The sequence below is a fragment of the Limulus polyphemus genome, unplaced genomic scaffold, assembly GCF_000517525.1.
Source record: "Limulus polyphemus unplaced genomic scaffold, Limulus_polyphemus-2.1.2 Scaffold422, whole genome shotgun sequence".
In the NCBI taxonomy this organism is placed as follows: domain Eukaryota; kingdom Metazoa; phylum Arthropoda; class Merostomata; order Xiphosura; family Limulidae; genus Limulus; species Limulus polyphemus.
Genome location: NW_013666032.1, coordinates 231,283 through 254,066, shown reverse-complemented (window position 1 = coordinate 254,066; position 22,784 = coordinate 231,283). Strand labels below are relative to the sequence as shown.

The following is a 22,784-nucleotide window of genomic DNA, read 5'->3' as shown; positions in this document are numbered from 1 at the left end:
ACAAAATTCCAAGTTGATCCCTATACTTCTTTAGTCAGACCAACTATGTATGTGTCTGCTGAAGATTGGTTTGAATGTGCAATGTAATGGATTTAATAATGTAATATTTGTACTGTGTCAGTATATAACAGTCATACCCGAGTAACGTATTAGAACATGACCTGTAGTGCCACAGTGTCGAGAATGCTAAGGAATACTAAGAGACTGAAAAGGTATTCTGCAGTTAACATTTTGGCCTTGACTGATGGTACTTATTAGTTTTGTAAACATTTTCGGATATAGAAATAATCTATAGTGAACATGAATTGTTCGTTACCAATATCCAAGAAATAGTTTATTAGGTTGTAAGACCAATTTGTTATTGGTTAATATTATTTGATGATAAGTAATCCTAAGCTGAAGTAGTACAGATGTTCCAGGAGACCAGATTTACTTGGAAACCTATTCTGGTGACTACTGTTGTAGTTAGAAAAAAAATATATGTAAAATATCACCATTCTTCAGTGAAGAGAAACAGTTTTAATATGCATAGAATTTGTGTGTATGCCGATGGTTTATACAAAGTAAGTGATGGAACTCAAGTTGATCATATGACGAGATTAGTGAAAACCTAACTAAATTAGAAACCAAAAATATTATGAATCTTCCGTCAAAGAAATTCTTATAGAAAGAACAATTGAGCTGAGTACGACATCTTTGTTAGTGAGGTACTTCAAGAGAGATCAAAGTCAGGAACTAACTCGATCAGTAAAAAAACAGGTATAACCAAAAATATCCTAAACAGCAATCTTTTCTGCTAGCTATATTTTATATATTAAAGTAGATGATGATGAAAATAAGTTCTGTTCAACTTCACTCTCAGACTTGTGTGCATATCTTAAAATTCTCTCAATCGACCCATAACATGATAGTAAATACATAATTTAGTTATTGATGCCAGGTATGATTTATACTAACATTGCATAAAAAATGTTTTCGTGACATACAGAGGGTCGTGTGAGATATATTAAAACGGTTTTTGTTTATCCAAATCAGCAAGTCACATGACAACTACAGCCTACTTAAAGCTGCTGTGTAACAGCACGTAACAGGATTACATTTTGACATTGTTCGGCGTTATGTCAAAAAGAGTGGTGCCATCAAAAATTGGTCGCTTTTAAGTATGATGTATAATAGCCCTTTCCTACGCAGAATATTCCAACATTCAGATTATTAAGATACGTTCAGATCGTGGATTTAAAATTTTCAACACGAGTATATCCTTTGTACTTAATGTCATTGGAAAACAAAGGAATGTGAATTACCTATGAAACCCTGGACCATCCAAAAAGAGATCTGTAACAAGTCGTACTCAAGCCGTGGTAAGAAAAGCACTGCATCTTGGAACAAATGAAAAAACAACACGAAAACAAAAGTCAGTAGTAAATCCCATTAATGCGCACCAGGCAACATTATGCAAGATAATCAAGAAGGAACTCTGTCTGTAAAAGAGGTCAACAAGGTATGGGAAAACTAAGATAAGGCTTCTAGTCATGCCTTCCATTCAACCATCACATGCCTTAAACAGCTGGAGAATGAAATGAATATTCATGCTATTGGATTGGAAGATATATTGGTCAAGTCGCATATTTCATTGCCTATGGATTTCTGTGCAATCTGGCTGGTGAAATAGTCGTTCAGAAACCGTTGTTCTCGTATATTAAATATATTATGAACAGCATGTAAGGATGAATTGTGTAATTTAGACATGATAGCCTTATGACAGAGCATTTTGCAAGGGAAATTATGCTTCAGGGCTATTATGAAGATGCATGGTCGTCAGGTAAAGCGTAAATAGATGTACGGCATGGCAAAACTTCAAACTAGTTTTTATATAAAATACTCAATCTCTCTTACACCATTTCATCCTTAAAGTTTGACATAACCTTTGATATTTATGGACCTGCCAGCTTGAAACAGAACTACAAGAAACACTTGAACGGTGAAGACCGGTTTCTTTTGTACAAATTTCTGCAAAGGTTCCTCCTCTTTGTTGAAAACATAACACAACATGTGTAAACTCGTGATTTACGTGTGATCTTTACACTTCAGGAGATAGAGTTATTATGTGTTAAAAATAACGTTTGGAAACTACCAAGAACAACCTAATTGTTACTAACTATGGGTCAGTTATCTGCCAATTTATTCACCCGAGTCTGGACAAGTTATGTAGTTGAATTGAAAATGCTCTTGTGCCTTTAATATAGTACAAGTTAGTTACCCGTAAATGATAAGCATATTGGTGAACGTATGACTTACCGTTGTGTTATAGTAATATAATTCATTTCCAAACTAGTAAAACACACGTGGATGCTCATTAAATATTCCTTGGAGTTCAAACCAACCAACTCCACCCAAATATTTTACCGTACCTTATACACATATCTTAAAACTATAATAAATATAACGTAGGTTTGTGGGTTCAGAAACGTGCTGATATTTTATTTTAGAACATTTGTAATGTACTTAATTTATACATGAACTGTATTATATGTTTGTACATTTGGAATATATATATATACCTAATTTAGATTATTTATGTTTAGTTAGTAAAAGTGGTATTTCTTATGTTTTTTTGTTATAGATTCTCAAATAAAACTATTTCCTGAAGAGTGACCTTTAAAGTTACGAAACCGGTAGATGAATTAATAAAAGAAAAGAGGAAAAAAGTCCGATATTCCAGTGTTTTCTTATTTGTATCCAGAGGTTAATCTTATTGATATTTTGGTTATATATTTAGTTATATATAGGTCATCAGAATTCGTTCCTTTATTTCTAGCGTTAATTTAAAAATATTGACTCGTACCAGACAATAAGCAGCGTTTACACCAATAATGTCAGTTTATACACGAAGTACTGAGTAATTTTACTTTTCTTACTTTGCCTATTACAAGTCATAGAAATATGGATCGTTCTTGTACATCATTTTCTTGTTTATCCCTGTCAAGCGAATTCACTTCCTCAAATAACACCTTTAATTAGAAAAAAAATATCAGATCGAAACCTACTGAGTTTTTCAACAATATATTGGTTTTTATATTCAATTAATACTTTGTGTGTAACTTATGAAGTGTGTATAGCATGTAAATAACTAAATTTTACATTCATACTGCCCCCCAGTAGCACAGCGGTATGCCTGCGGACTTACGACGCTAGAAACCCGGTTTCGATAAAAGCGGTGGGAAGAGCACAGATAGCCCGTTGTGTAGTTTTGTACTTAACTTCAAACAAACGTGCATACTAATTATGTAAAGTTATTCAATCATACTAATAATGAATGTGCCAGAACAGTTTTAAATCTTGTTTTAAACCTAAGCTGAAGTTTTTGCAAGATTAAGCAAGTTATAATATGCTGTTTGTATCAGTGGGGTTATTGTTAATTTAGTGTAAAGCTACAAAATACGTTATTTGCGCTCTATCTACCATAAAGAATCGAACCCCGCATTATAGCAATGTAAATCCGTAAAGTTACCGCTGACCCACCGACGGATGTGATAAGTTGGGGAAGTTTTGTTAGATAAATAATGTGTTTTAAATACACAATTATAACCAAATGATGTAATATTGAATTATAAGATGACCCCTTCAGATGATTCCTGTTTCCTGCTTGTTAAAGCTGGTGGTAGGATTCGTGTTCATCGTTTGACTGGAGACCAGATAAGGGAAGACTGTTTTACCCACAGTAAACACAGAACGTAGTGCAGTACAGTTTTCGGCTGCAAGTCATGATGCTGGGAAAACTGCTCTTCATATTTTCCACAGACACCACACGAAGACGATATTTCTGCCATATGCTAGGGCAAGGTTTGGCAATAACTTTGTGTTCCAGGATGACAATTCCAACGCTCACAGTGCGTGTATTGTACAGAATTATCTCGACCAGAAGGACATTACAAGATTGCCTCGACCAGAAAGTCCCCAGGTTGTAATCCTATTGAGAATTGTTGGGCAAAAACTGAGCCATAAAAGTGTTAACCACGACTCTGAACCAGCTAACGTAGCTGAGTTGTAGCACCCCTGGTGACAGGTTGGGTTAAATCACGGTGGATTACATCAATAACCTCATCGACAGCATGCCACGTCACCTTGCAGATATTATTAGAATTTGAGAAGACCAACCAAATACTGAATGTTTAATATGAACTTATATAAGATTACAGACGCGATTTATAATAATTTGATATTATATATATATAATATATATATATATATATATATATATAATGTTAAAATATATGTTTTGGTAAGGTTTTGTTCTGATAGGTGAAATGCTCAATTACCCATTTTTTTCGGGTGTCTGATAAAATTGTTTACTGTTCTAATAAATCATTAATGATAATTATAGAACCTGTCTCATTGTACAAGTTACTAATGTAGATGTTTAATATAACACGACTTTCTCAGTTTGACAGAACTAAGTATATTTATATTCCATTTTAATAATAATGATCTTGTTTGTTATAAAATATGCAAACATTTTGGCCAAGGCTGTATTCATGACATATCACGAGAAAAGCATGGCTTAGTGATTGTCCACCTGATTTCAAACCTTTGTTTTACACACTTTATATGGACGTTACAAGTTTTCCAAAATCATGTTCACTCTCTTTACTTCTTTAACTATATAAATATCAAATATTCAAAAATAAATTCTCATTTTAGTTTAAAAACCAAAGCACTCTTCTTTTTCTGGATACGCTAGCTATAAGGTCTGATAAGAATTTGGTTGTTGGCTGCTATTGTTAATCCACATTGCTGGTCTGTACTCAAATTTTCAGTTTCTTTCATGAATTTTTTAAACGACATTTTTTTAGTTATATAGTTACTAGAATTTATAAAAATGCCAATTCTGCCCTTATTTAGAACCTATAATTAAGTAATATCAATAAGAATTTATTGAAATATTAATATCCTATTCAGCTCGAAACTTCAAACTGTAAAAAAAATGCCTGTTTGTAAAAAGTGGTAAAATTCTTATTTATATTGATAATATAGGTTTAATGTACAATAATAATAGAATTATTGTCAATAAAAATGAAATATAATTTATTTGGATCGTATCCATAAAGTTGTAAAAATACACTTAAATGTAGCAGAAATATTTATGAGTTTGACCACAAAACATTTAGATCAGTTTTGTGAAAGCTGTTAAGTAGCCGTATCACAATTTAAAGTAATTTATATTGGCCTCTACAGCTTTAATTTGGAGCTAGTTAAATTGACCTTTGTAGCTATAATTCAGAACAATTTAAACTGACCATTACAGCGTTAAATCCGAACGACTTTAATTGACCTTTACAGCTTTAATTCATATCAATTTAAATATTAAATTGACTACTATACATGTAATTCATAGCTATTTAAATTGACCACGACAGCTTTAATTCAGAGCAATTTATATTAGACTTTACAGCTTTAATTAGAGTAAATTATATTGGCTTCTTCAGCCTTTGTTGTATGTTTTTTCGTTTGTTGTTGCAGTTGTATTGAATGCTTTTGGAGAAGACTGGCTAATCATGACTTCCGTCCTGATCCCTAATTTTCTCATCTCCACTCTCCTGAACTAAACAGTTGATATTTTTTTCACATGCTTCTGCATGCTTTATTTAAATATATTTTAATTATCTTGGCCTTGTCTGGCTTTTTACTTTTATATTCAACCCAGTAGTGGTTTTTGTTGCCTATACTTTTATATTCAACCCAGTAGTGGTTTTTGTTGCCTATGGGAAAGTGTTTCAACATATCGTATTTCCTCTTCTTACTTTTGCTGACCAAGGACGATACGTGTCATATGTATTGAAAACATGGAACATTGGCAAGGCGTTTGATCTTAATGGATCAAGCTGTCATGTATGGCTAGATTATTGTTAACAATAAAAACTACACGTTCTTGATTAAGAACAATCGCGGCCATATAAGTGTCTATTGTTCTAATAATCTTTTCGAAATCTATCCGTGTGTGTTTCATTCTTCTTATGAGAGCAAGAGTCTAGAAGAATTCTTTAGTTTTTGTATGCAGATCACATGTTCAGTGATGGCATTGCTCAATTGTTTGCCGTTAGTGTTAACCAATGTTATGAACTCACTTAGATCATTTGACTCTCGACCCTAGACACAACAATCTTATACTTGTGGGTAAATGTGAAATCTAGAACAAGATATCCATTGTTTTATACCGGAACAAGGTTGTTTTACCGGATCATATATCCCCTTTTCTCTTGTTTCTTCATCTGTGGTTTTATTCCAACTCTAGAACAACATATCCATTGTTTTATACCGGAACAAGGTTGTTTTACCGGATCATATATCCCCTTTTCTCTTGTTTCTTCATCTGTGGTTTTATTCCAACTCTAGAACAACATATCCATTGTTTTATACCGGAACAAGGTTGTTTTACAGGATCATATATCCCCTTTTCTCTTGTTTCTTCATCTGTGGTTTTATTCCAACTCCTTGCACCTCTTAGTTTATTTTTCCTTTGTGAAAGTTACAACAAAAATTCCGTTTGAATTATTAGAATATTTTGAGTTTTAAATTATTTTTGATTTTTATTCGTTTATAGCAAATATTCTTTTATTTCATCTTTCGAATCTAGCGTTTTGTTTCAATAATGTAATATTAATATCTTACCATCTTTTTTTTTAATGAAATTATTTTATATAATACATAAATTGGGTTGAAACTATCATTATTAGATCTGACATGACCTGGCCGTTAGGGCGCTCGACTCGCAATCTATGGGTCGCAAGATCGATAATCGTTGCCGAACATGCTCAACATTTCAGCCGTAGGATCATTATAATTCGTTGGTAAAGAGAAGCCAATAAGGTGGCGGTAGATAGTATTGACTAGCTAGCTGCATTTCTCTAGTCCATCACTAAAAAATTAGGGACGGCTAATGCAGATAGCCATCGAGTAACTTTCCGCGAAATTTAACAAATAAATATTGTTGAATTGTTTATTCGTTTCGATACATAATCTAATTTAACAATAATACGAACTTCTGTTTTGCACAATTGCCTACATTTTAATTACCAACCTACCTTTTCCTTATTTATTTTAATCTGATTTCACTCTCTCTCATCATTCCATGCTTTGTGCACTTCCTTGAGTTTAATATCTTCGTGTTATAATTACATTACATTTTAGTTTCAATAAAAAATCCAATAATTGTCATTTAAAATATGCTATGACTTACATAATTATTGACTTAATAATAGAATGTAGAAAAATTTTCACCGATTCACGTGCAATTTGAAAATAGATACATCAACTCGTTAACAAAAACACACAAGTTTACTTAAAGTATACCAGTTAATATCTGTATAATGTTTCAATGGAAAACGTGGTGATAAATAAAGCATATAATATGTATAAAAATTCATTCTCAATAAACTATGGTAAAAGGAAACAAGATATCTGGTATTATTCGAACAAGTTTTTTGATAATCTATACTTCTTTCATCTCTAAACTAAATTTCAATTTCCTGTAAGCTTAATTTTCGACATTATATTACGTGCAAAAGATGACGAGTGCACGTTTTTTGCAAGTAGATATAGCTGTCTCAGACTTGCGCTGCATTGATGTGTTTCCAGCGAGCTTAAGAGGATTCGCGACTCCTTTGCTTTATTAGGACAAAGCTTGATTACCAAAGTAATCTAGACCTACTTCATAAAGCTAACCTGTTCAGTATAAATTCGGACACTTTCTTATAGAATATATTTTTAGTAGCGCTTTCTTGGACTAATTCTTTTCATCGCGTGTATCTTTAGGACTTCCTCTTTACTCTTTCGCGTATTTACAAGATATCGACTTTTACAGAGTGTAAATCAGTTCAAAAATGATTTATTGTTACTTTGGTAGTTTTTTGTTTTAGCGCAAAGCTACACAATGAGTTATCTGCGCTTTGTCCATCGCGGGGAATCCGGATTTTAACGTTAGAAGTCCTTAAAGTTACTCTTCTTACGTTGGGAAAATGAGTACATGTTAGGTTGAAATAACTTGATTAAAATACCTTGTGCAAATCCACATTCAATCGATGTTAGTCACTGTGTTTAGAAGTGATTCACATCTCTTTATTCAACATGATAAGTAATTTTCAATACAAAATCTTGATCAACAATGGTTATAGCATTCTTACGTTTTCCACTTTTTATACTGCAAGTCATGTAAGATATTATCAAGGCAGCAAACTACAAGTGTTAAGAAATGGGGGTGGAGCTAGTAATCGTTTTTCGTAATTAGTTATTGCATCGACCATGTTATTGTCTTGGAAACTGATGCTACACGAACACAAAAGCAATCATGTGGAGGACTTGATGTGTACACGTTTAACGAATAAAACACCTACAGCATATAGACGATTAAATACTTAAGATACATTTCATATCTTAGAAATAACACAGCGTTAATATTCTTGAAGGCAGTAAATAAAAAAAGTACATTTTCTCTGAAGTTATCCGTTAATACAAAAAATATTTTATAAAACATCAAAAGGATAAATTTTCCTTATGGAGATTACAGTAAAAATAATTGAAAACGGACCAATGACTGCCACCAAGGACCTTCATTTTATGTCTCAAAAGGTTTGTATTGTAACTTGTGTGAGTACCTTAATGACTTACGTTTTGTTGTTTGTCGTTATTTTTGCCCCTCTCCCCAGTGGCACAGTGGTATGTCTACGGATTTACAACGCTAGAAACCGGGCTTCAATACCCGTGGTAGGCAGAGCACAGATAGCTTATTGTGCAGCTTTGTGCTTAACTACAAACAAACAAACGATTTTTTTTTCAGTGGTAAGCCACGTATATGTTTCTTCAATAAGTACTCCTAACCAGTTCTAGCTTGTCAAATGTAATTCATTAAACGTCTTGTTTTCATTAATGGTGCTTCTGTTACGAGTTAATGAATAAATAAAGTGTTTAAATAAAAACAGAATATACTTGCCTTTTATTAATTTAAGTGCAAAAAAAATCCCAAGTTATAGAGGATGCTCTTTTTAAAATTGTTACTCAGTTGAAAAAAATTGGTATATATTTCTTTGGAAGCCATATGATTCAGGTATGTCCGTTCCTAATTACAAACTGGAAAGTAGGGAAAAGCAACCAGTAGGCAGCACCCTCTCCTGAAGCGTCTACTCTCATATGAATAGCGGAACTTACTGCCACTCTTATAACGCAGCGACAGCTAAAAGAGTGAAGCGTGTTTGGTAGCACCACATCTCCAACTCGGATCCCCAATCTGGGTTATGTATCATTTGTTTATCAAACATTATATTTTTCATTAATGGTATTGACTGTGGTATCGAAACCAGATTTTTAACATGATAAGCCTATAAGTCTTTAGACTTACTGCTAAGCCTCCAGGGACAGAAGGAGGTGCGATAAGGTTTGACCTCAGTTCCTTAAATATTTCTTCATATTTTATTCGAATATTTAATGAGAAATATATGTATTTGTGTATACTGTTTTGTAAGGCATTGCCATATTACTCCTAGCTATTTTAATATTTAAATATATTTTTCGTTTTTTTTTGTGTCTCCACGCTTTAAGATGATACTTTATGTTTTGACTACGAAATGTTTTAAATTCAATTTCAAAGCTTTATTTAGTGTTTCCGCAATTCATTCTGTAGCTCCAGAGCTCTTGTATGGTTTAATAGTTGGTTGTTGAGTTTAGAGCAAAACCACATTGGGCTATCTGCTTTGTCCACCGCAGGGATTCGAACGTCGTATTTTAGAGTTGTAAATCCGTAAACTTACCACTGTCCCACCTGGGGACATATGGCTTACTAAACATTCGAGTTTTCAAAGTTAGTTAGTTAATGAACCATAATGCTGTGTGACAGGTGGTGCGAGGCTTGAACGCATATTGTCTTTAACTCTCCACGTCAAACTAACTTTAACTTATTATGGGCTAATATTAAGTTATAAAACTGTATTTAAATGTATCTATATTAAAATTGGAAACTTTTGTTTATTTGTGTATAAAGAGTGTTTATACAGATTAATTACAGTTGACTTTTCTTATAAATGAAGAGAAATGTTCTGAGAATTGTAAATTTTAGCTCAACTCTGGAACCAGCTGAGCAAGCTTGACAAAATTCAATTCATGAAACACCTGAACAGACAACATCATCAGGTACAAATGATGACAAAACCTTGTCGAAACGTTGTACATTTGCTGTTATGTTAAACTTATATTAAAGTTTTTCTTCATTTCCCATTCAAGCCGTCTCCAGCCATTATTAGTCTCAAAGTGGGTTCCTCGTCATCGAATCCTGCGATAATGTTCACGATAAAAATAAATGAGAACAATTCCCATTTCTAGACGTGGTGGTTACCAAGCCACATAACTCATATACCACAGGGGTTTACATGAAATCCACAGGTATGGTAAATACCTCGACTATAGATCAAACTACCTCAACAATGTAGAGATATGTGTCATAGGTTACTAGTCTCCAAAATGAGCAAGATTTGTATTAACGAATATGCCAAGAAGAAGGAAGAAAAATACACCACTACAACCCTCATTGGCAATTGATACCCAGAAACTAGATTAAGAAAATAAAAATTAACCAGGAAGAAAATTACAAACATAAATTCCCCTATGTTAAAGTTATCTTTAAACACATACATAGGATACGTGAACAACATAACGTGAGAACAGCATTTAGAAGCCACAACGTAATACGATCACGGTTAATAACAACCCCTGAAACACCCAATGCAATAATTCATCATGCCAGAGGAAGAAAGCCTTAAGGTAAAATGGGATAAAATAGGATATGAATCACACAAAATAAAAATTAAGATAAAAAGCCTTCCACATACACTAACTGATAATGCACTTCAACCTAGTGGAGAAGTTAGCAAAACCTGGACACCTCTCTTATGGACATCCAGATAATTATTTACTAATATTCCAAACAGAGCAAAACCCAGACGAATGGGTAATACATCAGTGTTTATATCAAGAAGACCCAGAGTCGAATGTTGGCCACAAGTGCTCCTTCTCTGGATTTCCATGAAGACGCAGAATAAAACGTAATTAATATCTCGTAATTAATAAAAAAGTAAATATTAGTAAGTAAGTAATCAATAGAATTAGATGATATACAAATTGCTAACCATAACAACGAATCTTGATAGCATTATACAAACCTGAGCGACGAACTTTGTCTTTAATACTTATATTAGCATACTTATTCGAGCTTCTGCGTTATTAAATAACTTACTGTGTTTATTTGACTATTTTGCTTAATATTTCATTTTTAACCGCCCAGCGTGACCAGGTGATTAGGGCGCTCGACTCGCAATCTGAGGATCGCAGATTCGAATCCCCGTCCCACCAAGAGTGCTCGCCCTTTCAGTCGTGGAGGCGTTATAATGTGACGGCCAATCTTACTTTTCGTTGGTAAAAGAGTAACCCAAGAGTTGGCGGTGGGTGATGATGACTAGGTGCCTTCCTTCTAGTCTTTCAGTGCTAAATTAGGGACTGCTAGTGCAGATAGTCCCCGCGTAACTTTGCGCGAAATTCAAAACAAACCAATTTTGACCTTGACAGTAGCTCCTGAGATCCTTTGTATTCAGCGATTATTTCTATAATTCTTTTCTAACGGGAACATGTTGCTAGATGAGCACGGTCACATTGTGCTGTGGATATAAATGAGTTGAAAACGTACAAAAACAATACATTTGGTGAACTTGAGATATTCAGCTGCGTGTAGATAGTCCAACGTGTCTTTGCTCTACAACAAGACAGTTTGGTTATTTTGTTCTTTGATGCAACTGCTCGAACGCCCTAAAATATTTTCTTAACTTCAGTTGTATGGTTTGTTATATCTTTAATTCTCTTGTGAATTTGTAATTTTTTTAAAGTTTTGTTTTCTTTTTAAATTTTAAATTCAAATTCTGAACTTAATTTCACATCAATCTTACGCTTAGGGGCAAGATCTGGGCGGAATATTTTAGCTCTAAAAGTATGTTTACAAATCTGTGACATGTAGACTCAAAAAAACTTCAGTTAGATATTTTCAGCTTTTACATTAGAGACGCCCCTTGGTGGCTCAGCGGTAAATCTAAGGGTTTATAGTTATAACACCGGAAATCGGGTTTCGATACAGGCGGTTGACAAAACACAGATAACCCATTTAAACTTTGCGCTTAGAGCACACAAAAAACAAACCACTTGTGATGCCCACTGTTTTGATACACAGTTATTGTGTTTGAAATACGAAACAAATAGCATACAGTTATACGTTAGTCTAAATAACCTTTTCTTAGAGAAGTTACATTTTTATTTGTCTTTAAACGCTTAATATCCATGACGGGCAAATTTCTTTTTTAAATCATTCTAATCTTTTATTTTCAAATACGTGTATTAGTTTTATAAATATAAACTAAACTCAGCTTCTAATTCTAGGAATATGATGCAAGCACTGTTTTCAATTGCGTTGTCTCCTTATTGAACAAAACTATATTTCTCAAGTTGTTATTTTCCATTCTTTAAAATCAATACTGCATAAAACTTTATATGTAAGCCCATATATTTGAAATTACGAAACATCTTTATCTTGTGGCACTTTTAAAGAATAAATAATGTATTTTTCATCATTTTTTTTATCCCCGCTTAAAACTTATACAGGTAGGTTCATTGAATCTCCTTATTAAATCTGCCCTTCAGGGTTCAGCTAAAGGGCAGATTTACAAATGTTATATCAATTCAATAAACATATCTAGGTACATTGAAACTAACTTTGGACTATATGTAGATTAAATAAATATAGACTACTAATGAATAACTCAATGGTGTATACATAACTGTGTTGTTTATGAATGTTTGTTTTTCAAATTGAAGTTTGGAATGAATTATTAAAACGTTCACGTATAAAATGGAAATGCAACTAATCGTGAGAAGACGAGCTGCGCCAGAGTAAAATAGCGTGCTAATAGTTTACACTGTGACTGGGTGTCCTCCAACCACTCAGAAAGTGTCAAACTGGTAATACAGCTTAACAGCAGTAGTGTGAACTTAAACATAGTTCCTATTATTGACATACCGCATGGCCCCCCAGTAGCACAGTGGTATGTCTGCGGACTTCTACCGCTAGAAACCGGGTTTCGATACCCATGGTGGGCAGAGCACAGATAGCCCTTTGTGTAGCTTTGTGCTTAATAATAAACAACAAGACCAACATACCGCATGACAATATGTAAAGTTTTGACTGGTAAAGGATAGTCTGTGGCAATAATTACCACAATACTATATATTTCAATAGAGGCAGTATGTGAGACTCTGAAATGGATAATAATAATGGAAATTAACGTGATGTTAAATACCTGAGGATATGTTATTAACAAGATAGGCAACATCGAGTATATAAATGTTAACGACCATGCTTACCTCTAGAACAGTAAGTTACACGTCAGCACAAAGTGGTCTCAATGGACGCGTAGCTGCTTGAACACACGATGAAAAGAAGCAACAGAAGAATGAGGAAATTTGCCGGCGTGTGCTTTTCACAATTGCTCTGAAACAATCAACAACAGTTCATTTTGTGGATTAGAATGAGTGTTCGAAAAATATGTAATAGTTTTGATAAATAAAGTGTTAATGTACAACATTTACAGTTGAGATTAGTACAAGTCTGAGGTTGCATCTTAACCAACGGTGTCGATGATCTACAAAACATTGCTGACATCTTGACACGTATAGGCGGATTCTGATCCATGATGCCATTTTAATGAGAATGGGCTGGAATTCCATGATCCAACCAAGTAGTGAATATGATAAAACGATATCCTATAGAAATTAAACTTTTCACTGCTTTCAACTTGTGTCAATTGCGGTGGTCAAAATCATATTCTTTTCACATGTACCTCCTTACGAATAATGTTATCAAAGAACATAAGTGAAAACATTTATATCCACATTGGCACAACAGTAGTTAGAGTTATTCCAGTGAGGTTATCCTATTTAACAATCTTCCATCTTTTGTGTAAATGTATTTTAAGACCAGACATGGTTATAATAGTCACAACTTGTTTTATAGTTATAAATATATGTAATATTTTTGATAAATAGAATAGTAATGCATGTCGTTATATACATAAAGAAATTCCACCAGGGGATGCCACAGGACAAAATATATTAATAGGTGTAATTCTTATGTCTACGAGGTTAGATATGATGGTATAACCAAAGTTATAAGGTACAGAAAGAGATCAAGATTGTTTAACAAATAATGACATTCATTTGTCCAGATTGTCTAATAGATAATGACATTCATTTGCCTAGATGTTTTAACAAGTAATGACATTCATTTGTCCAGATTTTCTAACAAATAATGACATTCATTTGTCCAGATTGTCTACTAAATAATGACATTCATTTCTCCAAATTGTCTAATAAATAATGACATTCATTTCTCCAAATTGTCTACTAAATAATGACATTCATTTGTCCAGATTGTCTAACAAATAATGACATTCATTTGTCCAGATTTTCTAACAAATAATGACATTCATTTGTCCAGATTGTCTAACAAATAATGACATTCATTTGTCCAGATTGTCTAATAGATAATGACATTCATTTGCCTAGATGTTTTAACAAGTAATGACATTCATTTGTCTAGATTATCTAACAAATAATGACATTCATTTGTCCAGATTGTCTACTAAATAATGACATTCATTTCTCCAAATTGTCTACTAAATAATGACATTCATTTGTCCAGATTGTCTAACAAATAATGACATTCATTTGTCCAGATTGTCTAACAAATAATGACATTCATTTGTCCAGAATGTCTAACAATTAATGACATTCATTTTTCCAAATTGTCTAATAAATAATGACATTCATTTGTCCAGATTGTCTAACAAATAATGACATCATTTGTTCAGATTGTCTAATAGATAAATGACATTCATTTGTCTAGATTGTCTATTAAATAATGACATTCATTTGTCTAGATTATCTAACAAATAATGACATTCATTTGTCCAGATTGTCTACAAATAATGACATTCATTTGTCCAGATTGTCTAATAGATAAATGACATTCATTTGTCCAGATTGTCTATTAAATAATAACATTTATTTGTCTAGATTATCTAATAAATAATGACATTCATTTAGCCAAATTGTCTTCTTTCAATAGTAACTTGTTTTATTTTACCACTTGTAACAATTACCTTCTCAACCAGCTACAGTGGGTGAACGGTAATTTTATAAGAGATGTTCTGGACATAAGCGTCAATATCTGGTTGTAAATTCAAATTTTAATTTAATACCACATTGAAGACTTGTGAAATAGAGATTACATGGAATATATAGTATTCCTATCTTTATCGGTTTACTTTTGAAGATACCACCTTTATTAGACAACATACTGCTGCTTAACTATGCTTTTTAGACTGTTTTAATGTGCTGCACTTATATTAAAATAATGTATAGAGTTAAGTTATATGTTTGCGCATTAACCAAAAATTATAGATTTATAAATACTACATTCTTCATTAGGGTTCAACTACAGGGGAGATTTACAGAGGTTATATCAATTCAATAAACATATCTACTTACGTTTGTTAAGTCTTATTACGTCTCGCTAATCTGACATCCTTTAACGGTCAATTCAGCTTGTATATTGTGTCAATGTTAAATTAAACAGTGATGGTTTATCAGTTTTTGTGGCATCAAATCATATTTAACAACGTTAAATTGCGTTATATATTGTTTTGTTTTTACCTAAAACATTTTATGTAAGCCATACCAATAGGTGAATTTTACCATACTTCAAGAAAAAAGTCACGTTTAGTGACTAAAATATAGCTTGCAATTACAAATAATGGTTTAAAAATACCAATTAAGAACGCTCTTTTCAATGTAATGAAACATTTTTTATCACATGGTTATATAGATTTAACGAGCTTAAATTAATAACCAAAATTCAACATATCACACAAATTACGGAAAGGAATACAAAATACATCAAGGTTTTTCAATTGTTCGCCGTTATGTTATTGTTTATTTTAAGAGTTAAAATTTTTGTTGAACTGACGCAAAATGTAAACAATAAATAACAAGAAATCGTACGTTTGTAGTTTTCACACCCTGGCGTCTACCATGAGAAACGTGCATGATTCTTCTAAAATATATTTCAGTTTGAATATAAATATTGCCACTAGCAACAGAGATTGTATTGTCTGCTAACGTTAAGGCCGCTCCAATTATGCTAAGTTATCATAAAGAAGTGATTTTTCAGTACAATATAATCTATACATGTTTGTAGTTTTATGAATTCACCATATCAAAATAATTTCTATTTTATACATGTATAATTATTTGCCTTTTTCTTCGTAAAAAATAACTGTCTGTTGTTTTGTTGCACAGGTAGAAACAGGTTATAATTTTCAACTGTTACTTCATTTCTCTAGTTTTTAGCTTCAGTTTTCATCAGAATGTACCTAGCGTCATACTATGTACACATTAACACTGTAGCATGACACTGTAAACATTAACATTATAGTGTCATGCTACAGTGTTAATGTGTACATAGTGTCATGCTACAGTGTTAATGTGTACATAGTGTCATGCTACAGTGTTAATGTGTACTTAGCGTCATACTATAATGTTAATGTTTACAGTGTCATGCTACAGTGTTAATGTGTACATAGCGTTATACTATAATGTTAATGTGTACATAGTGTCATGCTACAGTGTTAATGTGTACATAGCGTCATAATATAATGTTAATGTGTACATAGCGTCATGCTACAGTGTTAATGTGTACATAGTGTCATGCTATAATGTTAATGTTTACATATTGTTATGCCACAACATTAATGTGAACATAGTGTCTTGCTACAATGTTAATGTGTACATAGCGTCATACTATAATGTTAATGTGTACATATTGTTATGCCACAACATTAATGTGAACATAGTGTCATGCTACAAGGTTAATGTGTACACATTGTTATGCTACAACATTAATGTGAACATAGTGTCATGCTACAAGGTTAATGTGTACACATTGTCATGCTACAATGTTAATGTTTACATATTGTCATGCTACAGTGTTAATGTGTACATGGTGTCATGCTACAGTGTTAATGTGTACATGGTGTCATGCTACAGTGTTAATGTGTACATAGTGTCATGCTACAATGTTAATGTTTACATATTGTTATGCCACAACATTAATGTGAACATAGTGTCATGCTACAAGGTTAATGTGTACACATTGTTATGCTACAATGTTAATGTTTACGCATTGGCATGCTACAATGTTAATGTTTACGCATTGGCATGCTACAATATTAATGTGTTCATATTATCATGCTACAACGTTAATGTGAACACAGTGTCATGCTACAATATTAATGTGTTCATATTATCATGCTACAACGTTAATGTGAACACAGTGTCATGCTACAATATTAATGTGTTCATATTGTCATGCTACAACGTTAATGTGAACACAGCGTCATGCTACAATATTAATGCGTTCATATTGTCATGCTACAACGTTAATGTGAACATAGCGTCATGCTACAGTGTTAATGTGAACATAGCGTCATGCTACAATATTATTGTGAAAATACGTCATGCTACAATATTATTGTGAAAATAGCGTCATGCTACAATATTATTGTGAAAATAGCGTCATGCTACAATATTATTGTGAAAATAGCGTCATGCTACAATGTTAATGTGAAAATAGCGTCATGCTACAATGTTAATGTGAAAATAGCGTCATGCTACAATGTTAATGTGAAAATAGCGTCATGCTACAATGTTAATGTGAAAATAGCGTCATGCTACAGTGTTAATGTGAACATAGCGTCATGCTACAATATTATTGTGAAAATAACGTCATGCTACAATATTATTGTGAAAATAGCGTCATGCTACAATATTAATGTGTTCATATTGTCATGCTACAATGCTAATGTGAAAATAGCGTCATGCTACAATGTTAATGTGAACATAGCGTCATGCTACAATATTAATGTGAAAATAGCGTCATGCTACTATGTTAGCGATTCTCATGAGCATTATTAGAATGGTCAAGGAAAAACAGCTATAAAACCGTGCAAGTTCAAGGTACGTTAAACCATTTACACAAGAAAACTTGTCACACTCATACTTATTGAACAGTGGTAAAGTTCACATTTTTAAAATTATGAACTATAGTAAGTTTTAGTTTCTTCCAAAATTAGGAGTCATTAAAACAATATGCGTGTTTTAGTCTCTTCGTGACTCGACCCTAACTGTAATCACACTATATATTTCTATCACTGATTATCATCAGGGCGATACTTTATTTTTTATAATCGTACTTCAAATATTAGATATATATATCTACTTTCTACTATTAAAATGTTTACTTTAGTTAAGAAATATTTAACTTCGAGTTCAATAATTTATTTATATTTTCATAACTTTAAAAACTTAATTGCTCTACTATTATATTTTTACTCTTTCGATATTGAATAACTCCGACTTAAATGACATTTAACCTTAGGGGAATCCATTACATGAATAAAGACTTTATAAACTTTTAAATATTTTTATGCACTCGGAAAAATACTTTCGTACTCGCTTACATGAAAACGTTGCCCCCCAGTAGCACAGCGGTATGTCTGCGGACTTACAACGCTGGAAACCGGGTTTCGATACTCGTGGTGGGCAGAGTACAGATAGCCCTTGTGTAGCTTTGTGCATAATTAAAAACAAATTACATGAAAATGTTAAATAGAATGAATTTGGAAGTTGAAATCTAAAAACGAGAAGTTTTATAAATAAGTTTTTGCCCCCAGTGGCACAGCGGTATGTTTGCGGAATTATACTACTAGAAACCGGGTTTCGATACCCGTGATGGGCAGAGCACAGATAGCCCATTGTGTAGTGTTTTAAACCAAACGTGTATCCTTACACATGTTTGTAACAAGTTATATTTTGTATCTATACAAGTAAGTGTTTAAAAGTTCAGCCATTACTGACAAGTTGCATGAAAAGACTTCTGGAAAACTGGTATAAGGTTTTATACATGCGTGTCCTCTCCTGGAGGGCTTTCACAGTCTTATAATTGTAAGAGAACATTTGAAGACTGTAGCAAGCTTCAAGGTAGAGGGCAGGAAAACTCACTCTCGCCCACATAGATATATAGAAGTTGGTAGGGGTGATGGACTGATCTAGTTTGCACCTGGAAATACGCATCACGGACTATTATAAACACCTTCAAGGGAGGTTTATTACTTGGGTTATTTATGATGGCGTAATACATTTCAATGAATGTTTCTTCTCCCCACCCTTTACCACGTTGATCTAATAAATTCAAGCGGAAGCTAATACAAAAACAACAACAACGTAATCTACCAGCTATAACTCACCGAGATCTAGAGCTATAACTTAACTCACTCTATGTATTTATGTTTGAGGAAAATACAAATTATCGTACTTTTATCTTCAATACTGTTCGAATTCAGATTTTAGTATGATCTGTTCTTCATGGAAAACAGAAAGAAAACCTATAAATATAAATTCATCTAAACATTTTATGAAAAATGTGCGTGAACGTTTCAAGCAAAACTCTGAAAGTAATCCCATCTTCCTAAACCGTTCGGGATATCGGATTTGCCTTACTTTTATTAAATTGATTTTGTAATTTAACATATTCTCCAAGTACCATGGATTAGGAATTATAAATATAGAGAAATATGGCTTGTACCTTCAACTGCGGTGGGACAGCGATGAGTTTATAAATCCCCCGGTGGGACAGCGATAAGTTTATAACTCCCCCGGTGGGACAGCGATAAGTTTATAAATCCCCCGGTGGGACAGCGATAAGTTTATAGACTTGCTATCTAAAGTCCGGAGTTTAATTTTCCCCGCAGTGGACTGAGACCAAATAGCCCATTGCGTCGCTTGCACTAAGAAAGTAACAAACTTTGACTTCTGAGACACAAAGAGTATCAAACAATGCAAAAGTCAGTTAAACATATTTTTTCTATGATACTATTATTATCTGGATATGATGTTTATGATGACACCTACTGCACTAAAGATAGTTAATATACTAACTTATACGCCGAATATACAATGCCTTACACAGAATAATCATTGTGTATAGATTAGAAGTAATTCGAAATGCTGACTATACTCTATTTTCATACATTTAACAACTGGGTATTCGATATTTCGTCACCTCTATTTATTTAGAAACGCTGATTTGTATATTACAGTTTGAAAGTTACGACACTTTAATTACCGCGGCGACAAGTGCTTTAGCAAATCTGAAGAACACTTAAATATAACGATACAAACTGATTTACCTTATAACAACAAAAACAATTCAAACAGTTACAAGTTGAAAGTGTAGTTACCTCGTGAAATTTACGACTTTCCAAGTGTCTGAAATATAACAACACAGACACATGAGACAACATAAGTTTGAAATTTCAATATTGATGCTAAAGTTGGGAGAAGATAAATGTATTATTAAGTTACCTTACCCTTTAGGACAGTGGTAAATCTACGGACTTCCAACGCTAAATCCGGAGATCGATTCTCTAACTTTGGACACAGCAGATAGTCCAATGTGGCTTTGCTCTAAAATAAACAAACAAACAAATCGTTTAGCCTTATAATTCTAATATTCGTTGGTTGTATATACTTAAAATATCACAAACGTTGCAAATATCCAATATATAACATGATTATTATATATACTTAAAATATCACAAACGTTGCAAATATCCAATATATAACATGATTATTATATATACTTAAAATATCACAAACGTTGCAAATATCCAATATATAACATGATTATTACTGTTCTATAATATTACCAAATTTTAAACTATAACTTTACAAAATGGAAATAAAAAGTTTTACTACCTTTCACCTGACTTGGATTTCTTTAATTTTCACTCATGTATTCTATATGATTATTATATGAAATACACATTAAATATATATTTGTTCCACTCTTAATACAACTTCCTGGCATCTTCATTGTTATTTTCTTTATATAGTTATAATAATTGTCTTATGGACGCGGGTTGACCCTGTGGTTAAGCTCTGAATTTCGGAGATGACGGTGTGGGTTAGGGTGCTCGACTCGCAATCTGAGGGTTCGAATTCCCGTCCAACCAAACATGCTCGCCCTTTCAGCCGTGGGGGCGTATAAATTTGACTATCATTCCCACTATTCGTTGGTAAAAGAGTAGCCTAAGAGTTGGCGATGATGGTGGTGGTGATGACTAGTTGCTTTCCCTCTAGTCTTTCACTGCTAAATTAGGGATGACTAGCGCAGATAGCCCTGGTGTAGCTTTGATCGAAATTCAAACAAACAAACATCATCGAAATTTAAGTTGTATGTGCGCTAAAAGAATGGCAGTCAATCTCTTAACATAGGATGACTCAGCATGTTAAGTGACTGTCTTCCATCTGATCAATAGTTAAAAATTAGGGAATGTAGCAGACAGACTTAGTAGATTTGTTGCAAATACAAATAAATGATTTCTTCTCGTTGGCGTAAACGTAAAACTGATGTATCATCTTACATATAATTAATCTTTTTTTGATATATTTCTTATCGAGTAAATTCTTATATGATGCTAATATTGATTTACATGTTTTAACTGTATTTTCGATATATCATACACTCGAAGTTAAATAGTGTATGAAATTAAACTTCACTTCTGAAGAACGCTTTAGTTTATTGTGATTTGAAAACGTGCTTGCATAAAATTGGTAGTTCTATTTAGTTGTATCGAAAATGTGTCTATACATAATTGGTAGTTCTCGTAAAAACAAACCATAAAAATCTGAAGCATGTAAAAATCTATATACTACGTTGCTACAACTAATTAGAACTACCAATTATGTATAGACACATTTTCGATACAACTAATTAGAACTACCAATTATGTATAGACACATTTTCGATACAACTAATTAGAACTACCAATTATGTATAGACACATTTTCGATACAACTAAATAAATATTTTGGTTACAATGAAAACTTTTATGGGTCATTGTTATAATAGTACATCTGTTTATTAACTATAAAGAAATTTCGAGAGTTTCAATACAACATATGGGTTATTTCCCCGAAAGGGTTCCGAAGGCCGACTGTAGGGGTCATCTGTTTTATCCGCTCGCACCACTATACAGTAATGTGTTGTTTGCAATTTGTACTGTTGTAACGTCAGTAAAACGTGCGCATGCAATTAATCACGACAATAATTATGAATTTTGTAAACTATAACACAGCATAACATATCAACTTCAAAAACAAGAAATAAAAATATTTGGTGCTCTTAATTTTGGTTTACTCTTGAAACAGAACACTTTCGGGGACCCTGCGGAAGTACATCTAGTTATTTGTTTATTTCTACTGTTACTTAAGTTGTGTTATGTAGAGGTATTGGTGACTTTGTTTTGTGTTACCTCAGTTAAAGTTACGATAGCAAAGAATACTTTAGTAAACTTATGTTCTTAGAATCTCCTAATAAAGAATGAATGAATCAATCAGTCAAAGTGATTATGCAATTTCTGTTTCTAACGATATGGTCTGTTTTGTGTAATTAGTGATATAAAAGGTGTCGTCTTTAAGCGTAATAACCAAGAAGGAAATTTAAGAGAATCGGTCTGCAAAACCGTTCTCTTATAGGGACATATTTCGAATAACTATAACCTTTTGTGACGAGGTTAAGACAG

General features: G+C 32.9%; 1 long non-coding RNA gene across 3 annotated transcripts in view; it reads right to left on the bottom strand.

The window, feature by feature from the left end:
• Positions 1-22,784, bottom strand: part of LOC111085487 — a 37,600-nt gene that overhangs the window by 3,504 nt on the left and 11,312 nt on the right. For 2 of the 3 annotated variants that reach the window (XR_002610323.1, XR_002610325.1), the window contains exons 2-3: positions 20,568-20,664; positions 13,447-13,573 (exon numbers count right to left, since the gene is read on the bottom strand). This is a non-coding gene — a long non-coding RNA (uncharacterized LOC111085487). Of the gene's footprint in view, positions 1-2,949; positions 3,012-13,446; positions 13,574-20,567; positions 20,665-22,784 lie in introns of those variants that run through there. The other variant, XR_002610324.1, reaches the window with a different exon arrangement.